Source organism: Vanacampus margaritifer, chromosome 3 (genome assembly GCF_051991255.1).
Source record: "Vanacampus margaritifer isolate UIUO_Vmar chromosome 3, RoL_Vmar_1.0, whole genome shotgun sequence".
Lineage (NCBI taxonomy): Eukaryota > Metazoa > Chordata > Actinopteri > Syngnathiformes > Syngnathidae > Vanacampus > Vanacampus margaritifer.
The window spans coordinates 27,162,699-27,176,087 of record NC_135434.1 but is presented as its reverse complement, the minus strand read 5'-3'; the positions used below and the strand labels follow the sequence as shown (position 1 = coordinate 27,176,087).

General features: G+C 43.8%; 2 pseudogenes; both read left to right on the top strand.

The window, feature by feature from the left end:
• Positions 1-1,459: 1,459 nt before the first annotated feature.
• Positions 1,460-1,531, top strand: LOC144049684 (U2 spliceosomal RNA; annotated as a pseudogene).
• Positions 1,532-8,773: 7,242 nt separating this feature from the next.
• On the top strand, positions 8,774-8,951 carry LOC144049682 (U2 spliceosomal RNA; annotated as a pseudogene).
• The last annotated feature ends 4,438 nt before the right edge of the window (positions 8,952-13,389 follow it).

Below are 13,389 nucleotides of genomic sequence, written 5' to 3'. Positions count from 1 at the left end.
TAATGTGGAGGGGCCATTGATGGAACACACATTGGGATTCTAGCCCCAAATGCCAGTCCAGCAGATTACTTCAACCATAAAGGATTCTACACAGATTTCGGTTCTGGGACATTAATGTGGGCTGGCCAGGCAGAGTCCATGATGCCAGAGTTTTTGGAAACTCATCCGTGTATGAGAGGGATCAGAGTGGTACACTGTTCCCTCATTTCACAGAGAGGTTTGGAGATGATGATGTATCCATAACAATGCTGGGAGATACAGCATATCCACTTTTGTCATGGCTACTAAAACCATACCCTGAGAACCAACAGACAACACCTATGCAGCTTCAACAGTCGTCTCAGCAGAGCCTGAATCAGTGGAGAGGGCATTTGGTCGTCTCAAAGGCAGGTGGCAGTGTCTGATAAAACAATATGATTGTGACATCAATATTGTCAACACTGTCATCACTGCCTGTTGAGTGCTTTACAATTTCTGTGGGGAGAATAGTGCAGACTACAGTGATACAGATGTGCATGATTGTGACAGTGTCAGTGTGACAAGCTCACGGGCCAGAGATGCTTTGTGCGAATATTTTGCAAGTCTATAAGCTGCTCAAAAGTTATATTGTGACCTGACCATAACAATGTGCATTGTGTACCTGTGTTTATACTGCGAATAAAATGCAGTTGAACCAGGAGAATGTATGTTGGCTGTTTCTTTCAACATTTTTTGGGGAAAGATTTGGTGAAACTAGTCTTTGCTTACGATATAACAGTAATGGAAGAAGGTTAAAGACAAATGTTCTCTTGGTCATTAACTTGATGAAGCCCATTCACTTTTATAAACCTGCATATTGCATTTACAATTTAGTCATTGTGTAACTGATTCTCGTAAGATGAGTCTGTTGATGCCTATGTTCCTCCATCTCTCTCTGCTCGGCCATCCAGCGGCTCATTATCTCCATCTCCTGTTTGTGACGGCTTTGCTCCGCTAACATGGCATCATCATGCTGCTTCTTCTGCAGCTCCATAAAGGCCTCCATCATGTCCGTCACATTTGTCCTCCTCTTGCGTTTCCGGCCCAGTGAGGATGCAGATGTGGAAGGCCCCCGAGCCGATGGTAACTAAACAAATGAACAAACGAAGGGGGGCAAACACACAAACAGCCTGACAACCAGGCTTTGAAACTGTGGCCACAGCTTGTCCCGCACCTGAAGCCAATGCTGCAATCGGGGCTCCTCCCTTGCCCTGATTGGTGGACCGAGTCAGAGACAAGGGCCACCAATTAAGGACGAGCGCTCACACAGCCCACACTCACCAAAAACAAACAGCCACGAACATTGTGGTCTATAACATCAGCAGACAAGTTTCCCTCTCTCTCAGTGTCCAGCAGAGCAATGCTTCTTGAGGTAACATATCCAACTGTGAGAGTAGGTAGACCGAGAAGCCTGTACTTGAGTCCATCAGATATTCTCTTTATTGCTTCTCAGCCTTTTGGCTAAGATCAAGTGTAGTATCTTACTCGCAACATAAAGTATTATTGACTCTTTGAATAGAATTAGAAATATGAGGTAGAAGGGTAACAGTGCAACATATTGAACAATAAGGCAAATAGTGCAACATTAAGAATTTACTCTGAATAGATTTAGAAATCCGAGGTAGAAGGCAAACAGTGCAACATTTTGAACTAGATAGAATATGCAATGAATTTGTAACAGTAAACAGCATTAAACTGTATAAAAAACACCCTTAATAGAACAATAATTCATTCACTCACTGAACAAATCAGTCTTGAGTGTCAGTGACGCCCTTATAGCGGCTTGTTGTTCTCAATACACATTATTTGTTTCTGGATTATTGTGACGGTAAATTCAAGATATGGGGGATTAACTGAGGTCAAAAATATAAATGTATGCAAAGAGAAGGACTGGTAGGATTTGCCGGATTTGTAGGTCCAGTTACGAGCACTCCATCATCTATTACAATTGAGATGCTTTGAGTGCTGAAGAGGACCGATTCGGTGGCGTTATTTAGGGCAACTGTCAGGAGAGCCACTGGAGTGGCCATCAGGTCAGGCTCATTTCCTGGCTGATGGTCATAGACTCTCATGAGTTTTCCCAGCTCCGCTACCATCTTGCCGATCTTCATGGCCTTCTCTCTGTACAACATTGTGAGTATTGGTGTGTCTGTGTCCAGCTCTTTATAAAACTGATTGCAGAGGTTGACAATGTTGATTCTGTGATACTCTGCAAACACCTGTGAATCCATAAGCAATGCTGGTCATCTGACCACAACGTCTCTCACTCGTGGAGCTACATGAGCTCCAACAATTTCTTGCCGACGAAAGCGTAGGTTGTGTTCACAAGTTTGCATATGAGTAATTGGTTTCTCTCCGTCTTTTCAACCTCTTGAATGATTTCTTCTCTTATTGTTTCTAGAGTGGCTTGTGCATGACCCCTTGGTAGGTTGATGATGAAACCTCAGCTTTTCGAACTTTCTTTATGTTGAGATGGGGATAATTATTTTCAGGGTTATTTCGGCTGTGCTACCCTGTGTTGATGGCTGCTTCTGCAATCCCATCTTTGGCCAGATTGTTACGGTAAGATGCAACCTTGTGCAAGCCAAGGTCGGAACACCGTTAGACAGATCTTGTTGAAACGAATCTGCAGATGCCCGTATGTCCCTGGTAGGACGTAGGGCTGGGGAGATACGGCTGGCCAAAGACCTACAGGGCACCGAAGGTTTTCAAAAAGTTACCCTGGGGGCAGTAGTTCCCATCCCGGGTAAAAATCCATCGTTTGTCAGCCCTTTATCTTCGAGACGCAGGACATTAAATATTTTCAAATGACCACGATTGGTTCAGGGCGGACAATCTTAATTTTAATGATGAAGATACAAGGCAGGACACGAAAACCTATTTTGCCCGGGACCGCATCACCACGGTGCCCCTGAAACTCCATTCGAGCGCTGGTGGCCGCGTGGGGCGGGTGGTGGACGCATCACACGCTGAGCCGTCAACGGGCACGACTGCATAGTTCAGGGCGGACAATTTTAATTTTAATGATGAAGACATGAGGCAGGACACATAAACCCATTTTGACCGCGGTGCCCCCGAAACCCCACTCGCAGTGGCCCGTGGCTGGCGCGGGCCTGCATGAACCAGGTGGCAGGCGGCGCACTGAGCCGTCTGACGGCGGCAACGGATATCACCTGCATACACTGTAAAAAAAAAAAACTAAACAAAATGCACACTGTGAAAAAAAACAACAAAAAACCACGCTGTAAAAAAAACCCGAAACAGCGAGGCCACAAAAGATTAACCCGCAAGAAATGAGGGAACACTGTATATGCAGCACATGCTTCCTGACAGTAGCCATCTCTGGGTTCCAATTGGATTGGGTGCAATTCTGAAACACTTTGAAGCACTCTCCAATCCAGTCCAGTATCACATCCACATAGCCCTTAAATCAACTCCCATTCGCACTAAACGTGAACTTCTTTAGCAATTTTAAAATGGCTGACTCAGCTGTCTAGAAGGTTCGATGATCGGTGAGCATTACAAGGGGCGGGGAACTCATAACAAAGTTAGTTTTATATATGGACAATATTAATATTCTGTGCTCTGACATTTTATCCGTGACAAGGACCCTGGACTTGACTGACTGGTAGGTACGAGCGTCTTGCTCCAAACTCAACAGAGACAATACCCAAGCACAGTTTTTTGGACCGTGGACTGCAGCAGAGAAGACAGGACTGCCCCTAACGGACCAGAAAATAATTGGGATTAAATTCAGTAAAGGAGGGGATACGAACTGGGACGACATGGTAGGGAAAGTGAGAAAAAAAACTTTCGGGGACTGAGAGAGCTGACCATAGAGGGGAAGATTTTAATAATAAAAGCAGTAATTTTACCCCTGCTTTTATTAATCGGCTCTGTTTTTATCCCAAAAAGTGCTTTTAGATTTGAACCGTGCCATTTTTTTTTACTTTATCTGGGGTTCTAAATAGGTGAGACTGGAGGGACACAATGAAAAAAATAGCCGGGTGAGAAACGAGTGCTGGACCTCCAGCTCTTCTTGGGCAGCAGACATGTGGCCCTCCATCTGCAAAATGCTCTGGGACCATCGAGCAAGCCGAAAAGTCAAGCAATGACACGATTCTGGATGGGATCATACCAGAGGTGAGAGTAAGTAATTGTTTTGCAAGTCCCAAGTAAGTCCCAAGTCTTTGCCCTCAAGTCCCAAGTCAAGACTGACAAGTCCCCGAGTCAAGACTGACAAGTCTCAAGTGGTTCACAAGTCCTACACTTTGAGTTTCAAGTCCTTTCGAGTCATTTTAACAACATCGTAGATTATATTATTCCGGATGAACATCAAAGTAGGAGTCAGGGACTCAGGAAGTGAACCCAGAGTGGTGCAACAGATTGCCGTGTTTGCAATGTGTTACCAGTGAGGTTACAGTCTCATTAACTATGCAGCTAGCAAGAATAATTAGCCGATAAACAACTGACATTATCTTACTTACCGTTCTTTGTGCAACTTCAGATCTTGACGTTTTTGCCCCTTTGGCAGTGATTGAATCTTGGATATACAGCAAATTGCAATTATTTTTTATTTTTTTGGCCACCTCATAGTTTTTATACCCAAACAATTAGTGTTGCAACGGATCACAAAAGTCACGAATCTGATTGTTTAAAAAAAAAAAAAAAAACGAACCCAAAAATTTTATCAGATAAATAGAACTTTGTCTTAATTTATTTTATAAAATGCCCATTAAAATAAATAAATATATACATTTTAAGAATTAATATATATATATATATATATATATATATATATATATTTATCAAAAAGATACATAATTATTTTATACATGGTCCATGTATAAAATAACAAGGTATCCTGCTTTACTTTGCACTTGTAATGCACTTGAAGTTGTGTTCCTAAAATCCAAATGGTCACATTGGACATTTTGTTTTTTTTGTAGTTAAAGCTAGTGTTTTATAAAATAATTATAAATGAAGGCAAAGTTATTTTTATTTGTAATAATAAAAAATACATCTAAGTGAAATTTAAGGCACATTCTCTTTGTTTAAACAGGAAGAGTGGATTACAAATTAGCATAGGTCCACAATAAGAAAAGCAAGCGAGCCAGGCAACAGCTGTCAAATTGCTGTTGATAGCCAGGCATCCGATGCTAACGCTAACAGTTTGCTACTAGCCACCAACACCGGAGACTTGTACCGTATGGTGCAATGACGGCGTAATTAACTTTTTTTTCTTCGTCCTAAATTAGCTATTAAATATACTTTCGGGGTGGCATTATGATAATAGTGGTATAAAATATGTAATTTCAATAAAAAGGACAAGGAATAATGCAAGCCAAAATGTCAAAGGGAAGTAGTCAAGCTAGTCTTCACGCCACCATGCAAGCAGACTTCAAAGCAAAATCCGCCATAGCTGTTGCATTGGTGTCAATGTATTATTTGGTCAGATCTATTTTGAAGTTTATCTTAGCGTAGGCGGCGTGTGTTTGTGCCTTTACAGCTTCCCTGACATGTCTGAATGACAGCGCTGTGTATGGATTCAGCCCAGCTCACACGCGCACACACACCGAGAGGAACTTACTCGTTAACATACATTTTAATCTTTTTGTTTATGTGGAAGAAGCAAGTATTTTCAAGTCAAAGGGCGCTAGTCCAAGTGAAGTCACGAGTCATTGTTGGTAAAGTCCAAGTCGTGTTGCAAGTCTTTTGACATTTTGTCAAGTCGAGTCTAATGTCGTCAAATTCATGACTCGAGTCCAAGTGACATAACTCGAGTCAGATATGTGGCTCTCCATCTGCAAAATGCTCTGGGACCATCCAGCAATCCCAAAAGTCAAGCAATGACACGATTCTGGATGGGATCATACCTCCGTAAATTAAAACTAATACCCAGCATTCAAAGATTTACGGTGTCTTTTAATTTGCCGCCAGCAAATACGTTTTAAATTTGCCGCCAGCAAATACGTTTTAAATTGGAAAATGAAGATTGTCACATTTTGAAAAATAACAAGTCTCTCATCTCTATTGTGCAGGAGCTGAAAACAGTGAGTCCAGTGCACGGGCTTGCATTTGGCGAGCCCACAATAGTTTGGCGCAATGTCAACCATCTGGCCCTCCCAAACAAACTCCGGGACTTGTCGTGGATGGTGGCTCATGAGGATCTCCCAGTCAGGACCGTTATACACTCCCGAGGAATGTCAGGGCACTCAACCTGCCCCCGACCTGGTTGTGGTGCCCAGGAGCCGGTGAGGCACCTCCTCTGGGAGTACAGTGCTGCCTTAGACCTGTGGGCGACAGCCGGCCACCTGCAATTCCCGGACTTGCCAGCAAGGGAGGTCTTAAATGCATAATATGTGCTCATGGGGTGAGTCAAGTCAAGTGTTCTCAAGAGGACTTTGTAAAGCAGTGGCCCTCCCTTGCTGCCATCAAAGACGCCATGTGGACCTTCGGAAACTTGCTGGTTAGGAGGCACATGCAGACTCCCCCCGTGGCTGTGCTCTGAATGGCTGCAGCTACCATCGAAGCTGCACGCGGCAGGCCAAGGACACAGCCACCAAGAAGCGTTGTCTGTGCCCGCCCGGGGGAGGGAACCGGAGCTACACGGTGAAGGTCTCGGCGGCGATGGCCTGGCTCGCCGGGAGAGGCAGGAGGGAAGGAGCAAGAAGGGTGACTCGGCAGGTCCTGGACAAGCGCTGTTTGAGAGGGTGGAATGAAGTCCCACTTAGTAAGGCAGTACTAAGCTCTTGCATAATAGATATATTATTCTATTTTTTTACATGTCACGTTAGAGACAAAATAAATGCCTCTGGGCGTCCTGGTAGGAAACTGGACAAGTGCTGTTTGAGAGGGTGGGATGAGGTCCCACTTAGTAAGGCAGTATTACGGTCCTGTACAATAGATGTTGATGTGTGTAGAGTAGCCAAAAATTGTACTCAAGTAAGAGTAGCGTTACTTCAAAATAGTATTACTTAAGTAAAAGTACAAAGTAGTCAAAAAAATCACTCAAGTACAAGTAAAACAGTATTCGCTGAAAAGAATACTCAAGTACTGAGTCGCGTATTTTCACGACTATAAGGCGCACTTAACTGTAAATGTTGCTGTGCGACTTCGGTAAGCGGTCCGCTTGACTGTGTGGGAGCACGACCACTGATCTGTATATATTACTGGATAGCCGATAGGCCAAGACTTTTGAAGCCGAAAGGCCGCCATATTACTTCTTTCAAGAAACGTTTCTCAGCATACAATCTTATACATTTACAGTATCGAAATCGGAAAACATTTGAGACTTAGTAGAAACAGCATGATTTATGATGTTTTAAATTTGTTAAATATAAACAAGAGGACTTCAGACATTTTCAACTTGCCTTAAATACAGTACATGTAAAAAATTATATGCTTAATGATTTTTACAGAAGGAATTATAACTGTAATTCAACAAAAGATGCCTCTGCCAAATCTAATATTGGGGTCTAAAGAACTGAGCGATAAAAGAAAAAGGGGGTCTTCAGAGCAGCACATACCGTCCACTTCTTCTTATTTATTTATTTTTACTTATTTTTTTTACCCCGCCCCCGGCCCTATACTTAGAGCCTACAAGCTGTATATGTCTAATCTGTACGTATAGTTTATACAGTAGTCTGATCGCAAGATGGGAGGAGTAAGCCGCCCTGTCACTTCAACGGATTGCACAGGTATGTATGGTCTATATTGGCTATATGTAGGTCATATATTCATAACACTGCTGCCGAGAGACAGCAGAGCAGTGCCGACATATTAGTATATACATATTATAGTCTGAAACCAGGGCCGCATTTCCTGTGTATAGCCTAAGCAATGTGTCCACGGAAATGCTCCCACACAGTCAGGCAAGCAGAGCGCTTACGTGTAAATACGGCAAATCTAATATATGAATGGGGCGGCGGGTAACGACACTCGTGTAGCCCAATATAGCGGAGTAAGAGTTCACACATCTACTCAAGTAAAAGTAAAACGTATTGTGTGGTAAAACTACTCTTAGAAGTTGTTTTTTTTCTTTCAAAAAGTTACTCAAGTAAATGTAACGGAGTAAATGTAACTCGTTACTACCCACCTCTGTCTGTTGATTTTCACCAAAATGAACCACTGGTGGTCCGGACCAATCACAGAGCGACATTGTTTTTGGTGACGGGATATGCGGCTGTGACGCTCATTACCAGGAAGCGCTGAGTGCGGACACTGGAAAACTAACCTAACGTGGACAAATGGACACTGCAATTAGTTGTCTTGTTGCAGAATTACTCTCCGTTTCCTTGTTGAATGTTGAACAGCGAGAGACGCTTCGTGCACTTTTATTCTCTCTACGACGAGAACGAAGACAACATTTTCATCCGTGGCCGTGATTCGTCAAAACAAACGTGCAAAGATGCCGCATTGTCCAATCAGCTCGAAGTGTTGTACAGAATGTCCTGCATTTCCCGAGCAAATCACTGTGGAGAAGTCCCAGATTGATATTATTAAGGAGAACTCTCCTGAGTGAATCACAATATCAATCTGGCTATTGCCAGAAAAAAAAAATAAATATAAAAAAATAAAATGTAAAAAAAAGGAGAGCAATGATGATGACATGTCAAATCGGTAAAATTACCGAATGAACAATACTGAGCTCTCCAGAAAAGAAAAAAAAGAAAAAAATCTGGCTATTGCCAGATTAATAATAATGCTCCATATTGGAGAAATGTGAGTAACATTTGATTCAAACGTGACAATTAAAAATTGTACACACAAAAAAAATCTGTTCTCATAAGTTTAATATCTGATATGCCTCCTATCTGGACACTTCATATTAAATTGCTTTTTTTGAACAGAGAGATGGGATTCAGAGCTTGCTTTGCCCATTCCGCGCATCATCCTGGTATTGCAGTATTTCCAGGAGTGGTGCACCACCTCCGCTGGTCAACAAAAATGCTAATCTGGAAGGGTGCTAAAGAGGGTCTTCTGCCCAGATTTAGTCATAACTGTTTTAATTTACTTATTTCCTCAATAGACCATTTGTCTGTGGTTGAAGTCAATGTGTTAGTATGATTTCTTTGTAAATCTTATCTTATGCCGGGTGTCGGTTTGTCTGGAGGGCCTCCTCTATTTCGACAACAATAGACCATTTGTCTGTGGTCGAAGTCAATGTGTATTGAATGCTGTCTGTAAAAGTTTATCTCATGTCTGGTGAACTCCGGGGGGGCTGGGGGCTTGGGGGTTTTATGGTACCGCCCTTCAAGATAGTATAAGAATGTTGTGAGTCTGCTGTAACTTCGCACTAGTGAGAGGCTGCTGCTATTGTATGGGAACTCACTTTTGCCCGGAATATTCTGTCACAGCACAGTGACAGTTTGGCCGACATCGAAGAAGGTGGATTCAAAGTTGTGATCGATGTGGTAAATAGACATCGTTTACATTTAAATGTGTTTTTTGTTTTTTAAATAGTCGCCGTTCCCCCACCTCGGCCCGACGTCCTCGGAGCGTTCGCACAGCCAGGCGGTAGTAATTCAATAATAGCTGTCGACTCACCAGCGACGGTCCAGGTCTCCGTCAGGCAGAGGAAATCCAAGTTGTTGGTAAAGAAAAACTGCCTCAAAATAAACGTTTTGTTTGTCAATGACCGCGCTTTTTTTTTTTTTCTGGAGAGCTCAGTATTGTTCATTCGGTAATTTTACCGATTTGACATCATCATCATTGCTCTCTTTTTTATATATAGTAAAAATTTATAATATATATATATATATATATATATATATATATATTATAAATTTTTATTTTGTATGTGGGTGAGTACGTGTATGTACGTGTGTGCGTGTGTGTGAGTGTGTATTCATTAGTTCACCAAAAACCTATTAACTCTTTGACTGCCAGACGTTTTCAGAAACAGGATGTTGCCAGTGCCAGCCGATTTAAGCATTTTGACTGATCTTTCAAGGTCCACAGAAAATGTTGTGTTTGGACTATGGAAACACACATACTAAAGATTGAACTCTCATCTTTCATCAGAAAAAGAAAGTTTGTTTCTACCTTATTCCGTTCTTCAGTAATCAACAACAGAAAATGGTTAGTTTCACCGAAATGCTCTGTTTTGAAACAAAAAGCGGAGAAAAAGAGCTTTTTGTGAAACGATGTTATTTCATGCACTCTAGTGAATTCTACACTTCTTTTTGTCCATGAATGATGCCACAAACACCTAAATAGTGCTTTACTTCTGTAATACACCACCACCAACAATGAAAGAGTGTTTTTAGACTGCAAAATACGTTTATTTACATTCAACAGTGTAAAAATTTGACAATTTCGCAAACTATTTACAAATGTGTGCAACTGTGGTACTATTTACAATTATGTGGATGTTTCAGATTTATTTTTGTAACACTGCCCTGCGTGCAAGGAGACGGAGCAGGATTTGCACAACAGATACGTTTCACTTCGATTGTCCGTTTCGCGTGCAGTCATTACACTTTCTTGACGGCCTTTTTTTCCGGGGAATAGCAAGTAGCAGACTGTACCCACTACTCCGATGAATATGCATTGGACTCGGGGCACTCTTTGTCGTCCGATTGAACGTCCGCCTGAGCGTGCTCGGTTGTGCTCCGCGTTTTCCGGTGTTAGCATCGCTAGCCCGTGAACCTTTATGACGTCGTCATAGCCGCCGCGTCAGCACTTCCAACTTCGGCGTCAACCTCGGAGTCATCATCATCGATGATGATCATTGTCGTCATCAATGTGCTCTTTAGCGTTGGTCGATGCCTTTCGTCTTTGAAAAAAATTCCCAAGTGTGAGCTGCTTGCAACCGGTCGCCATTGTTCGCTTCTTCAGCCATCTAGCTCCGCCTCACGTCTTCTACTGCCGCGTCAATGCTTCCAACCTCGGAGTCACCATCATCATCATCGATGATGATCATCGTCGTCATCAATGTGCTCTTTAGCGTTGGTCGATGCTTTTCCTCTTTGAAAAAAACTGCTCGAGCGTGAGCTGCTTGCAACCGGTCGCCATGTTCTCTTCCCTTCCCCAGCCATTGTCCCCTCTAGCTCCGCCTCACGTCTTCTACTGACGCCTACCCAATCTTGTCAAAAGAGAGTCATTGCTGCCATCTAGGAGCCAAAAATAGTCATTAGGCTAACTAGATCTGCTTGAAACTTTCACCACAGCTGCTGGCCAAGGCTTTCCTCACCCCGTTTCAAAAAAAAATTTTTTTAAATTGGATGACGTCTTTTAACGTCATTGGCGACCCTCCGTAGGTTTTTACTTGACGTCTTTTACGTCCATGGCAGTCAAAGAGTTAAAAAATCCCATACCGTTCACCTAAACCGAACACAGCCAGAGCCGTGAGGCCGTCAGGAGACCCAAGGAAGGACCAAAGAAAAGAAAGGAAAGTGAAATCTTGCACCGACCAGACACCACCCATCGGGCCACCAACCAGTCCTTCACCAACCCCAGAAACATCCAAATTCCAACAAATCAGGGAGACCTCAAGAGACCAAAGGAGAGACTGAGGAAAGGAAGGAAGGACAGACGAAGCAGAGTGAGATCTACAGACACCAGCCTCCACCGATTCAACGACCAGAGGAAGAAGCAGATTGTGTCTGAGTTTCGATCGATGCTGGTGTGGTGGATCGGGCATGCATGAAAATCTCCACCAAAGAGGGGAGCCGTCGACCCCTGCCAGGACAGAGCAAGCGCAACACCTCAGGGCCCCCCAGGCCAAGGCAGCACCAAAGGACAACCCCCGGGCCCCGCAGGGGCCACCGGCCGGAGAGCAAACCCAGGAGCAGGAGCGCCCCCCCACCCCAACATGGCCCGCGCCCCCAACACAACACAGCAGGACGGGGCACTGCAGGCCTGCCCCCCATTCACCCCCGCCATCCACCCAGCCGCCCCCAAACCCCCAGACACTCCCAGCACCCCCGACCCCACCAACCGCCAGCCCCCAAGCCAGAGAATAACCAGTCTAACCAGCCAGGGGTAACCTGGTCTTCACGTGTCATGGTATCCCTAAGGTTCTTCATAGTGTGTAGGACGTCTATTATGGTTTGGTTATTGTCAGGGATGTAAGTACAGCAATAATCTCCAATCATTGCACACACTCCTCCTTGGGGAGCTAAGGCCAAATCAACTGCCATTCTAGTTTGAAGGGCCATAAGGCGAGTGGCAGAAATAACTTCATTCTGGGCTTCTTCTAAAAGGATGGAGGCATTAACAAAACTTTGGAATCTGTAGTCAATAGTTTCTATTCTGAGTGCGAGTTTCACTACACCAGTGTGGGGGAACAGGGCTTGTGTAATTCTGTCACCAGTCGACCAATATCTGTGCTCTATGGGGACATTACTTCCCCAAATGGGATCATGTTCACTGAAAGTAACATAGCGTTTGGGCCTTTTGCTTGGGGGGGGCTGGTATTGCTGTTACTATGTACGTGTGATCAGAGACAGAGACAGGAGTACAGATGGCTGCGGCGCTGACAGGCAGTTGCATATACGCCTTCCAGCCACACATCCACCAGACTCCCTCAATTGCCTCGGGTGTATCATTATGTGGCACGAGTGTAGTGTGGTTACAGTATTTGGAGTCGACTGATGAGATGGACATGTCCCCTGTTCCTGTTAAGTTGACACACAAGGGGAAACAATATGAGTCGTCTTCAATATCATTACAATGAGCCAAATGTGATTTGTCCAGGGTGACTTTAAATCCTGTAGCAGACGCTTGATTGAGCACAGAAAGGCGCTTGGCATTAGAAGTGGGTGGGGGGGGCAAAGGTTTTGGCCCTGGCTTCTAATCCATCTGTGTATGTAAGTGGCGTAGCGTACAAAGCTGGCTGTGCAGCTGCATGGGGTAAGAGGGAACAAACATAACAACCAGACACGTTATTCTTGTATGCAGTCATATTGGCATATTGCCACCAGGTGTTGGCTGCTAGGGGGTGTGTATGTTCACCATTATTAAAGGGGTCATCCCAAGCTTGTAACAGAGTGATCGGATCTTTTTCTTTTACTTTAATGATGCTAACGGGGACAATTTTGTACGGATCGGGGTTGCCCCCAGTATAAGTGGGTTGTGCTTCTGGTTCTAAGATACAGAATTGAAATGGGAATGCTGGATTATAAAATGATTCCCATGGCACTAAAGCGAACTGAAGACACCCTTGTTCCTCAGTTTTTACAGTTATGGTCAAATGGGTATTGTTCTTCTTAAGTTTGGGGACTTCTTCCTGGTATTGTTTTGCAGTGTCAGTGATCTTCCAGGTGATGGTGGAATCGGACATGGCAAAAACTGAATCCCACCCCTCCCCATATTTCATCCCGTCCCACTCTGGTTGAATCCCTGCATACCACTGTGGTGTTGGAT